At 41.0% G+C, this 12,377-nt stretch overlaps 1 non-coding gene across 1 annotated transcript; it reads left to right on the forward strand.

The window, feature by feature from the left end:
• The first annotated feature begins 4,733 nt into the window (after nt 1-4,733).
• Nucleotides 4,734-4,806, forward strand: TRNAE-UUC (transfer RNA glutamic acid (anticodon UUC)). The gene has a single exon. It is a non-coding gene; the product is annotated as a tRNA-Glu (tRNA).
• Nucleotides 4,807-12,377: the final 7,571 nt, after the last annotated feature.

Below are 12,377 nucleotides of genomic sequence, written 5' to 3' on the forward strand. Positions count from 1 at the left end.
ATGAACACGTATTGAAATATTCTGTTTTCACGATCCATTTAGATGAACTGGAAAGTTTACTTTTAAGCCCTCTACTACCTTATAAGGCAGTTTGCCAAACTGTGGGACTGTTTGATCACAGTTCAAGAAAGAAGAGGAAAATCAAATGAAGGTTTAGTTTTTTTTTTTTTTTTAAGTAAAGCCATCAGATAAGAAAGTATCAGCTGCAGAAAGCATTATACATTTGTACTGAAGGATGCCAATGTCCCTCAACAGGTTCAATGATATCTCTCTTCTAGGATGAAATGATGTGCTGCTCATTTGTCATCTCATTTGCAATTTGCTATTATCCTACTCAACTATCAGTGTTTGCATTATTACAACTCTGAAGAATCATTTTGTTGACAAAGGGTTCAGTTAGGAATTGAGACCAAAATAATACAAGCTTTTGAAAAATGGAAAATAGAAGAAAGAATTGTAAGCACAGAAAAGAGTAGGTTCGCTTGCTACTTTAACAAAATTTCTGTGAATATTCAATAACCACTAAATAAGAAACTGGCAAAAAGGGGCAAACCTGTCCACAGTTATCACCATAACCATCATCCAGCAACACAGGCTGTGCACACACAAGAAGACTTAGGGATACTTGTTTAGTTGATGGTTTGTAGAGCTTCATACTAAGAATCGAAATTGCTGAGATTCATCTGGAGGCTAGCCCCACTACCAGTACCCCGCAGCAGCTGCGGTCAGGTCCTGCGGCCTTTCTGGGGGCCAGCCACGCCCACCAGCATGCCATAGGAGCCATGGCTAAGCCCTGCAGCAGGCCCAGGTGCCAGCCTTGCCTAGGCATCATCAAAAATATAAAATGTGATGGAGGGGAAGTAAAAAGATAAAGCTATGGAATTTAATTTTTTTTTAAGTTTGTAAAAATGGCAGTAAATACATACATATCAACAATTACGTAAGAAGTACATAACTAAATTTGGCAATCAAAAACAGAATGGCTGAATGGAGTTTTCCAAAAAGATCAGTCTATATGCTGCCTACAAGAGACTCACTTTAGAAAGAAGAACAGACAGACAGGAAGTGAGGGGATAGAAAGAGGTATTTCATGCAAAAGGTAATGAAAAGGGAGCTGGGAGTAGTTATATTACACAAAGCAGACTTCGAGACAAAGGCTGTAATAGAAGACAAAGAAGAGCGTTACATAATGACGAAGGGGTCAATCTAGCAAGAAGACATAACAGTTGAAATGTATTTGCATCCAACAGATGAGTACCAGGAAATATAAAACAAATATTAATGGACTTAAAGGGAAAAAATTGAAAGCAATACAACAACGGTAGGATACTGTAATATCCCACTTACAACAATGGATAGGTCATCCAGACAGAAAATCAATAAGAAAACATTGGACTTAAATACCACATTAGAGCAGATGAATTTATAATAGATTTATGTAGAACATTCCATCCAAAAGCAGAAGAATATACATTCTTGAATTCATATGGAATGTTCTACAGGATAGATAACACATTCGTTCACAAAACAAGTCTCAGTAAATTCAAGAAGACTGAAATCATATCATACATCTTTTCTCATTACAATGGCATGAAACCAGAAATGGATCACAAGAAAAATATAGGAAAAGCCACAAAAATACAGAAACTAGATAATGTGCTACCGAAAAACCACTGGGTCATCAAAGAAGGATTTAAAAAATACTTTGAGACAAATGAAAACAGAAACACAAAATACCAAAAACTATGAGATGCAGCAAGGCAGCTAATAGCAGTATCAGCCTACCTCAAGAAACAGGAAAAATCCTAAATAAGAAATTTCACTTTATACCAAGAGGAAGTAGAAAACAAAGAACAAATGAAACCCCAAATTCGTGTAAGGAAGGAAATACGATCAGAGTGAAATAGAGACTGAAAAAGCAATAGGAAAGATCAATGAAACTAACAGCTTGTTCTTTGAAAAGATAAATGAAATGGAAAAATCTTTAGCTAGACTAAGAAAAAAAAGAGAGAAGACTTAAATAAATAAAATCAGAAATGAAAGAATAGATATTATGGCAGAACCCGCAGAAGTAGAAAGGATCATAAGAGACTATAAGAACAATTATACACCAACAAATTGTACAGCAAATAAAAGAAATGGCTTAGTTCTTGGAGATATACACTCTCCCCAGACTGTATCAAGAAGAAACAAAAAATGTGAATAGACAGTTACTAGTAAGGAGATTGAAACAGCAATCAAAGATCTCTCAAGGAAGAAAAGCCCAGGGCCAAATAACTTCATTGGCAAATTCTACAAAATATTTGAAGTTTAATACCTATCCTTATCAAACTCTTCCAAAATGTTGAAGAGGGGAGAAAACTTTCAGACACATTTTACAAAATCAACATTACCCTGATACCAAAACCAGATGAGGATATTATGAAAGAAGAAATTACAGGCCAATACCACTGCAGATGATGACTGCAGCTGTGAAATTAAAAGGTGCTTGCTCCTTGAAAAAAAAGCTATGACCAGCCTAGACAGCATATTTAAAAGCAGAGACATTACTTTGCCAACAGAGGTCTGTCTAGTCAAAACTGTGGTTTTTCCAGTAGTCATGTATGGATGTGAGAGTTGGACTATAAAGCTGAGTGCTGAAGAATTGATGCTTTTTTGACCTGTGGTATTAGAGAAGACTCGTGAAAGTCTCTTGGATTGCAAGGAGATCAAACCAGTCAATCCTAAAGAAAATCAGTCCTAAATATTCGTTGGAAGGACTGATGCTGAAGCTGAAGTTCCAATACTTTGGCCACCTGATGCAGAGCTGACTCAGTAGAAAAGACCCTGATGCTGGGACAGATTGAAGGCAGGAGAAGAAGGGGACGACAGAGGATGAGATGGTTGGATGGCATCACTGACTCGTTGGGCATGAGTTTGAGCAAGCTTCAAGAGTTGGTGATAGACAGGGAAGCCTGGCCTGTTGCAGTCCATGGAGTTGCAGAGTCGGACATGACTGAGTGACTGAATTGAACTGTTTCTTGATATACATGCAAAAATCTTCAACAAAATATTAGCAAATCAGATCCAACAATACAGTAAGAAAATTATACACTATGAAATCCTGACATTAGTGACAACATGGATAAAAGTTAAAGATATTTGGCTAAGTCAAGTAAGTAAGACAGAGAGAGACAAATACTGTGATTTCATTCATACATGGAATCTAAAAATAAATGAGCAAACAAAATAAAACAAAAACAGATACAGAGAACAGATTCGTGGTTATCAGAGGCGAAGGGTGTTGGGGGCAAGCTAACGGGTGGAGGGAGTCAGCTGTGAGGTAACTAAACTGTGGTGGCGATCATTTTGTAGTGCGTACAGATATTTTATCATATTTCACAACCAAAATTCATGTACTCAAAATATTGCTTAACATCCTAATACTCAAGAACTGAGGGGACTCATAGGGATCAAATAGAGCAATATTCTCATTTTATGAAGGAGAAAACAGAAACAAGGAGCTCAAGCGACTAATTTAAAGTAATATTGCAGGTTAGTAGAAAAACAGAACTAGAGCCCAGGTGTTCAAGCCCACTGGTTATTCCATTACATCACTTATTACACTTAGGTTTTTGCATCTTTCCAGTCTGCAGTATGGAAAGGTGAAAGAATTAGCAAAAAGCTTCAGAGTTCATTGCAAGAGCCTGGATCCTAGACAATGCAGCCTGGAAATGCTAATGCTGCTGCTGCTAAGTCGCTTCAGTCGTGTCCGACTCTGTGCGACCCCATAGACAGTAGCCCACCAGGCTCCTCCGTCCATGGAATTTTCCAGGCAAGAGTACTGCAGTGGGGTGCCATCGCCTTCTCCGGCTTAATGGCTCGGTTGTGTCCAGCTCTCTGTGACACAATGGACGGTGATCCAATGGGCTGTGGCCTGCCAGGCTCCCGGGTCCGAGGGATTTCCCAGGGAGTAATACTGGAGTGGGGTGTCACTTCCCACTCCAGGGGATCTTCCCAACCCAGATATCTGGGAAGCCTGGAAGTGCTAATAGGGAAGGTGTATTTACTCTCCAAAAGCCCCGAGAATGGATATTTCCAGAGACCTTCCCAGGTGCCAGGCATTTCATACACTATGATACTTAATCCTGCAGACATATGAAGGTGGTAAAGGCATTCTTTCTGGAAAAGGAGGAGGCAACGAGACTCAGAAAACATCCTAAGATCTGCTAGTTGGTAAACATGGCTGAGCTGCACATGCCCAACCCCAGTCCTGTGATCTACCTGTTAGACTATGTTACCTTGGAGACAAATGCACAGATGCATTCCTAAACCACTGATGAAAACTTCCCCTATGTGCACAGATGCTTCTGTCTGATTGGTGTCCAGAGCTAGATGCATTTTACAATGGTCTGCCTAATTGAACAAATAAAGAAAAAAAAATTATTCGGAATAACCACAGCCATTAAGCTGTGTTTTGGACACATGGAAGGATGGGGTCAGTCATCTAGTGCTCCTCTGACCCACCTCACTGATAACATAGCTCTTGAGAGAGTGTGAATTTCATGTCAAAGTTTAAGAGTTTATACTTAAAGCCTAAATTTTCCTGGAAAGAGTACAACCAAACAGGACAATATCCTAAAGTGCTTTGTTACTTGTAGATAATTTAAAAGTAAAAAAATTCTTTTTCCATTGTGATATTTTTAGCAATACTTTTGGTCATGTACAAAAAACAAGATAGTTGCTCAGGGACTTCCCTGATGGTCCAGTGGTTAAGACTCTGTGCTTTCACTGCAGGGGGCACAGGTTTGATCCCTGGTCAGGGAACTAAGGTTCCACAGGCCGTGTGGCGTGGCCAAATAAAAATAATTGCTCAGAATCCATGTCAGAGTGCTTTTTGAAAGATGGATCTTCGGTAAGAACAATGAACTCCTCAGAGTATGTTGCAAGGCAGTATGCAGGTCCCTTGCCACTTTTGATGTCTGGCTCTCCTCCTTTCTCTACGGCCTTAGTCATCCCAGCTGATTTCACTGTCAACTGAAGTTGCAGGTGCCACAAGGCTACAGCCTCTACTATAACTATTCCATTTTTCAGTTTAAAGTCCCTTCCAGGAGGTAAGACCAATGGATCCAGTATCCTGCTGCAGCTGCTAAGTCACTTCAGTTGTGTCCGACTCTGTGTGACCTCCTAGAGGGCAGCCCACCAGGCTCTCCCATCCCTGGGATTCTCCAGGCAAGAACAGTATCCTGACTGCACATCATTTGATTGATTGATGCTAGTTGTGAATAAATCCATCTTTCCTTTGTACTTTATCCTTTTTATAACCCAACTCCAATTTTCCCTCCTTACCCCATCCTGTGTTAGCAGTACAAACTTTCAGATACCTTCCTGCTATTTCCCCAGGTGGAGCTACCTCAGCCATAGATATTTCATCTGTAATTAATATTTACATAATTTGAAAATGCTTTTCTTGGTATGATATTATTGTCTTAAGATAGAGGATTTGTTGTCAAGGTGACCGAGAAGGTGCAAAGTACAATATGGATTTTCTCAAAACTGCTTTGTTACACTCTGACTGTTTAGAAGGTTTTGTCAGATGACTGCAAAATACCCGATGGTGGCTTGACAGCTTCTGAATTTTCTGCCTCTTCACATTGCTTAGGTAGGCCCTGACCACCTATCCATTTCCCCTAAAGTTTACTAACACAATAGTTTTTCCAACCAACCTTGATTCTACCTCCATTAAATTCAATCTCCTCACTGGTCACACTCAGCAATCATCTCATACATTCCAGGCTCCAAAGAGTATAAAGGAAAACTGGAGGAAGGAAAAACGGAGGAGATTAGAGGTAAGGCTCAAGGGGTAAGAAGTATTTTGTGCAAAACTAAAGCCACACTGTTCCTGATTATTTTTAGACCATACAGATTTTTGAGGATGGGCAAGAAGTAGAGAAATAGAGCTTTTAAAAGGTGCTGAAAGGAAAAAGAATAGATATTGTGATGTAGAGGCACCAGGGCTGTCTTTAAATATTTCATCATTCTCCTCCTGTATATTCTTCCATTTATCCCTTATTTGATAAGTTATCGTGTGCTGTGTCCCAGGAGTGCTGGGTCCTCGGTGCCAAGAGGAATAAGAAGTAAGCTGATTCCAAGAAACTACAGTGCAGCAAACCAGCTGTCAGTTCATGTCATTTGATTCTGGCTCTGATTCTTAATCTGCCCCCTCTTCATTCCAGGTCCCTCACTACATGCCTTTACTATATTTTACTTGCATTTTTGCAACATTTTGCTTCCACCCCAGTGCTGCAACCAAAGTAGCTACTTTTCTAAAGCAGACAGAACAAGTCCTAACTCTGCTTATATGTCTGAAATGACCCCCCCTAAGAGGCTGGTCCCCAGCTCCGCCTCCAGCTTTGCCTCTTTCCGTGTCTCAGTATACCCCCATGATCCAGCCACACCTGACTCCACCAGCATATCTGTATGATTTTGTTTGTGCTTTCTGGAATGTTCTTCTTTCTCTTTTCTGTCTGGTGTTAACCAGAAGTCTTCAGAGAAACAGAACCAATAGAATACTCACACACACACCAGCTATTTATTTATTTTAAGGAATTATCTCACACAATTACGGGAGCTGGCAAGTTTTCAATTGTGCTGTAGGCTGAAAAGTCAGGAGAGGGTTGTAGTCTGGAGTCAGGGGAGTAGACTGAACACCCAGGCAGGGTTTCTTATTTTGTACACAGCAGTCTTGAGGAGAATTTATTCTATTTTGGGAAACCTCAGCCTTTGCTCTCAATACTTTCAGCTGATTGGATGAAGCCCACCCACATTGTGGAGGGTAATCTGCTTTACTCGAAGTCTACTGATTTAAATGTCGCTGCTGCTGCTAAGTTGCTTCAGTCGTGTCCGACTCTGTGCGACCCCATAGACGGCAGCCCACTAGGCTCCCCCGTCCCTGGGATTCTCCAGGCAAGAATACTGGAGTGGGTTGCCATTTCCTTCTCCAAGGCGTGAAAGTGAAAAGGGAAAGTGAAGTCGCTCAGTTGCGCCCAACTCTTCGCGAGCCCATGGACTGCAGCCTACCAGGCTCCTCCGTCCATGGGATCTTCAGGGCAAGAGTACTGGAGTGGGTTGCCATTGCCTTCTCCGTGATTTAAATGTTAAGTACATCTTAAAAAATACTTCATAGCACCATGTAGACTGGAGTTTGACCAGCTTTGTCACAGCTTAGTGAATTTTAACCATTACATAAAATGACACATAAAATTAACCATCACATGCCTCAAACCTTCACCTATTTGAAATAAGACCTCTGATGGAAGCTTTCTTACCCTGGCATAGTTTAGCCAGGTGTGAAGTGAAGTCACTCAGTCGTGTCCGACTCTTTGCGACCCCATAGACTGCAACCTGCCAGGCTCCTCTGTCCATGGGATTTTCTAGGCAATAGTACTGGAGTGGTTTGTCATTTCCTTCTCCAGGGGATTTTCCCAACCCAGGGCTCGAACCCCGGTCTTCCACATTGTAGACGGAGGCTTTACCCTCTGAGCCACCAGGGAAGCCCAGCCTGGGGCTAAAAGGAGTTGTAGATCAGGGATCAGTATTGGCACTAGGCGGCAGCAATCTGTTCATTTTCCCAGCTAAGGAGGAGTGGTTCTCCAAGGAACCACTTTACCTTCTGACCTGAGCCTTAAACAGTGAACTGAAATTCAACAGGAAGAAAGAGAGATAAGAGTTTTCTAGACAAGGGGAGCAACCAGTTCAAAGACAGAATCACAAAATCACACAGCTGTGAGGGAACAGCAAGCAAGTATCGGGGTGGAGACTAGAGAGCTAGGCCAGACCCAGATCACAGAGGGGCTTTGTTAATTTCCTGGGCCTGCTGTAACCAACTACCACAAGTTGGAAGTTTAAACCACAAAAAGTTGTCCTACACTGCTGGTGGCTGACACCTTTCTCGCTCCTTAGCTTGGAGCTGCGTGATTCCAGCCTCAGCCTCCACCTCCTTAGCTTGGAGCTGCGTGATTCCAGCCTCAGCCTCCACCTCCTTAGCTTGGAGCTGCGTGATTCCAGCCTCAGCCTCCACCTTCACTCGGCCTTCTCGTCTCTGCGTCTTTGTCTCCTCCTTTTCTGTCTCCTGTGAGGAAAGCCCATCCTCACATTTAAAAGGCCCGTCCTATCCAGGATAATCTCATCTCAGATGTGCGCATGCTCAGTCGCTCAGCCTTGTGTACTCTTTTGTGACTGCATGTACGGTAGCTCTCAGGCTCCTCTGTCCATGGCGTTTTCCTGACAAGAAAACTGGAGCAGGTTGCTGTTTCCTCCTCCAGGGTATCTTCCCAATCCAGGGATCGAACCCACCTCTCCTGCATAGGCAGGCGGATTCTTTGCTGGTGAGTCACCTGGGAAGCCCCAATCTCATCTCAGATACTTCCCTTTATTATACCAGCAAAGACCCTTATTCCAAATGAAGTCACATTCTGACATTCCAGGTGGACCTATCCTTTGGGGAGACACAATTTAATCCACTACAGCCTTGTGGGAAAAGTGATAGATGTGGATCTGAGCCTGCATTCAAGGACCACAGATTCAGGTTCCAGGTGGCTAACCTCAGTGAGCGGGGGCCCAAGGTGCCTGCTGTGACCAACCTCATCTGAGAGGAGCAGCCGCTGCTCAGCTCCTGAAGGAACGTGGGCCAACACTGTCACATCGCTTCAAGTTTTGAAGAAAACTCAGACTTCTAGAATTTTACCTAAAATCTCATTTCAAAATTTGGAAACAAGTTGAAGTGAAAACAAAACCAAGACTGACATCACAGTATGAGCCCAAGAAATGAATCTGTTACCTGGGGATGGCCCATGGATGCTGGGTTTAGAACGGTCGCTGTAATAGATGATTAGCCCTGTAAAAGTGGGAAACGCAGGGTTCAGGGTGCAGGCCCCAGGTTGCTTCATGAGAAGACAATCTTGGTGTCAGAGTGGAGGATGGATCAGAGGGACTGAGCCTCAAAGCCAGAAGGCACAGTAGAAGGTCACTGCGGTAGGCCAGGAGAGGCTACCGGAAAAGGCAATGGCACCCCACTCCAGTACTCTTGCCTGGAAAATTCCATGGATGGAGGAGCCTGGTAGGCTGCAGTCCATGGGGTCGTGAAGAGTTGGGCGCAACTGAGCGACTTCACTTTCCCTTTTCACTTTCACGCCTTGGAGAAGGAAATGGCAACCCACTCCAGTATTCTTGCCTGGAGAATCCCAGGGACGGGGGAGCCTGGTGGGCTGCAGTCCATGGGGTCGCTAGGAGTTGGACACAACTGACCGACTTCACTTTCACTCATTGGAGAAGGAAATGGCAACCCACTCCAGTATCCTTGCCTGGAGAATCCCAGGGACGGGGGAGCCTGGTGGGCTGCTGTCTATGGGGTCACACAGAGTTGGACCACTGAAACAACTTAGCAGCAGCACCAGCAGCAGGAGAGCCTACATTCAGTTAACTCAAGGATTGGCAGTCTAAATGCACCACTGGGGCCCTATGAACGCTTACTGAATGATCCAGGAATTAGCTGGCACTTAAAATAACTAGGATGTATGAAATAGTAAAACCCAAGGAGACAAAAATGTTTTCCTATAGAGTTAAAATATCAAAGAACTCTTTTTTCTCTTTTTTAAGAAATCGATCTATCAACAACCATTCTGCTTTCATTTTCAAATGAAAAATATAACTGCATACACAACTAATTAAATTAATATAGCTTATTATGACAAAAATAATTTTCTTTTAACTTTGTGGACAGCACCACGTTTTATATTAAGCTGCTAATACTCATAACCATATGATTTCAAAATCAGCCAAGCTTGAAAAATTATTGTCTCTGACATTCTCCATGATCAAAGCAACCCCAATTATAATATTATATTAACCAAGCTAAAAAAATAGGATTACAATTTCTAACCTTTCTGAATGGTAATTAGTCATCTAACTATGTATCCACATTTATTTGATATATTTGCATAGTTAATTAATTATGATTTATTTAAAAGTATTCCATTTGTAAAACTTTGCTCTCCTTAGCCTACAAATCAAATTGTCAAGGGATAAATTTAATTTTAAAATATCTTTTAAAAATCATGTTAAGATATGTTTAAGTCATAGGAAAAGAAAGTGCTAAAAACATGTGATTCTTTCTCTTTTGAAAAATTAAACTTTTAAGAAGAGATGGGGGCTGATTTTGAGGAAGCTAATGACTTAAATGCAAATGAATTCTCCTTCAGAACAATTGAGTAAATGATGAACTAGAAAATATAGTGTCCCTAAACAGTGCTGGGTGTACACCCAAAGAGAAAGCTTTCAAATCTATAGGATTTACTAGGCTGTAGTACATCAGTGCATGAGTTAAATTACATGATCTCGAACACTCAGAGAGATGCATCCCCACTGAGTCACTCAAGGTGAATCAAGGTCAAACTATTGCAGAGCATAGATTAAAAGGTTAAAAACCATTTAAAATGAGTACCACAAATTAAAATGGATGTGTACCTACATGAACTTAACCAACCAGGTGAAAAATTCAATTATTCAGTTGTTTATAAATATCAAAATATCTGGATGAAGAAAGCTTCCAGATTTGACCTGGATTTTCTGGACTGTGTGAATGTATCTGTACAAATTTAATTTCTGGGACTTCTGATTAAGGCTGTGGCATCCACAGATGCAGAGAACTCCAGGACTGCTTATAATGCACAGAAATTGTCACCAAAACTACTACTAAATATTAACAAAGAAATTTATGATAAAAATAGAAAACTTCAGGTAGCAAAATGAAGTGGCACAGTAAGCAAAGAAGTAGTGGTGGGACGCAGGTTCCAGTGTGGAAACTCACCTCAGGACCTACAGGTCAGGAAAGATGCTCCACGCACACCCAAGAGATGATCCAAGCTCCCTTCCCGAAGGAAGAAGCTGTGACATCACTATTCTGTCAATAAGAACTGAAAGATCTTTGCTTGTAGTTCTGGAAGACCAATTCATACCTTACTGTGGGAGGAAACAATTGCCTTGAGAGTGGAACCCTGAATTTGTGCTGAAAGGCAATAAAACATGGAGCCATGAATTAATGTAAAAACGGTTCATAAACAGTGACACTTTTAGGATCTTGGCAGAGACACTGAAAAATGTTCCATGGAAAGTAGAACTCAAATTTTGGGTTTCCCTTAAGACTGAGAGATAACCTTTCATATGGAAATTTCTCATACAGTCAAGGTTTTGTACAAAGGAAGAAAATCCATAGACATTAAATTAGATAGTTACCATCTCAATTATTAGGAATAAAGGAGAAATAGCTACATAAAGAGAAATTATTCCAGCTTATTTTTAAAGTAATTGAACTACATCTGAGGTATTATCTGTAAAGACTAAAAGAACTAAAATATACTTTTAGTAGTAATATTACTGTAAGACTGTTGTGTCCATTGAAGGATAAAGAAAGTGAATATTTATACTTGAGTCATTGAGAACCAAGGATTTCAATGTGGGAAAAAATGATACAGATATGAGCTCAATGAGGCCAAGTAGAAACTCTATAATTATGGATTTAAACTAGAAATAGTTCAAATATATAAAGTTCAGTATAAAGTCTTGATAGATTTATCTACTTCTTGTCCAGTCACCAAGTCATGTCCAACTCTTTGGGACCCCATGAGCTGCAGCACACCAGGCTTTTCTGTCCTTCACTGTCTCCCAGAATTTGCTCAAACTCAGGTCCATTGAGTCAGTGATGCCACCCAACCATCTCATCCCCTGCTTCCCCGTTCTTCTCTTGCCCTCAGTTTTTCCCAGCATCAGGATCTTTTCCAATGAGTCAGTTCTTCACTATGCTAGTAAAAAAAAAAAAAGAAAAGAAAAGAAAAAAACAAGAACACACACACACCAAAAAACAAAAACAGTTGTGAGGGTGGGAAGGGTCTAAATAGCAATGGGCTATGAACATCTCTTGGTTCAGGTTGTGGTTTCTAAATACCATTCACCAAACAAAGAAGCCACAAATCCATGGATAAGTACTTAAGTTCTGGAACAGGAAGTTTATAAGAGCCTGGACTACCTTGTCATACCTGAAATCAAGGGAATTATCAAAGACTCTAAGTTACATGTCAAAGTGACTTAAAAGCCAAATTGAGAAAGTTCCCACAGGTCAGAGATGGGACCCTTTGAAGACCAAGAAAGACAGAGCATATCAAATGTATCTAAATGTGTGAGTTCGTGAAGGTATTAAAAGGAAGCACTTCCTTTGTCATCTTTTGAAGCGGTTGGGGCACCAACTCATTTGAAAACTCTTAAATAAAAGAAAAAAGTCAAATATTTTTACATTCTTATCCTTTCTGTTTGAACTGTACCTGGGGTAACCAAATAATTGATGA

This window comes from Budorcas taxicolor, chromosome 9 (assembly GCF_023091745.1).
Source record: "Budorcas taxicolor isolate Tak-1 chromosome 9, Takin1.1, whole genome shotgun sequence".
NCBI classification, from domain to species: domain Eukaryota; kingdom Metazoa; phylum Chordata; class Mammalia; order Artiodactyla; family Bovidae; genus Budorcas; species Budorcas taxicolor.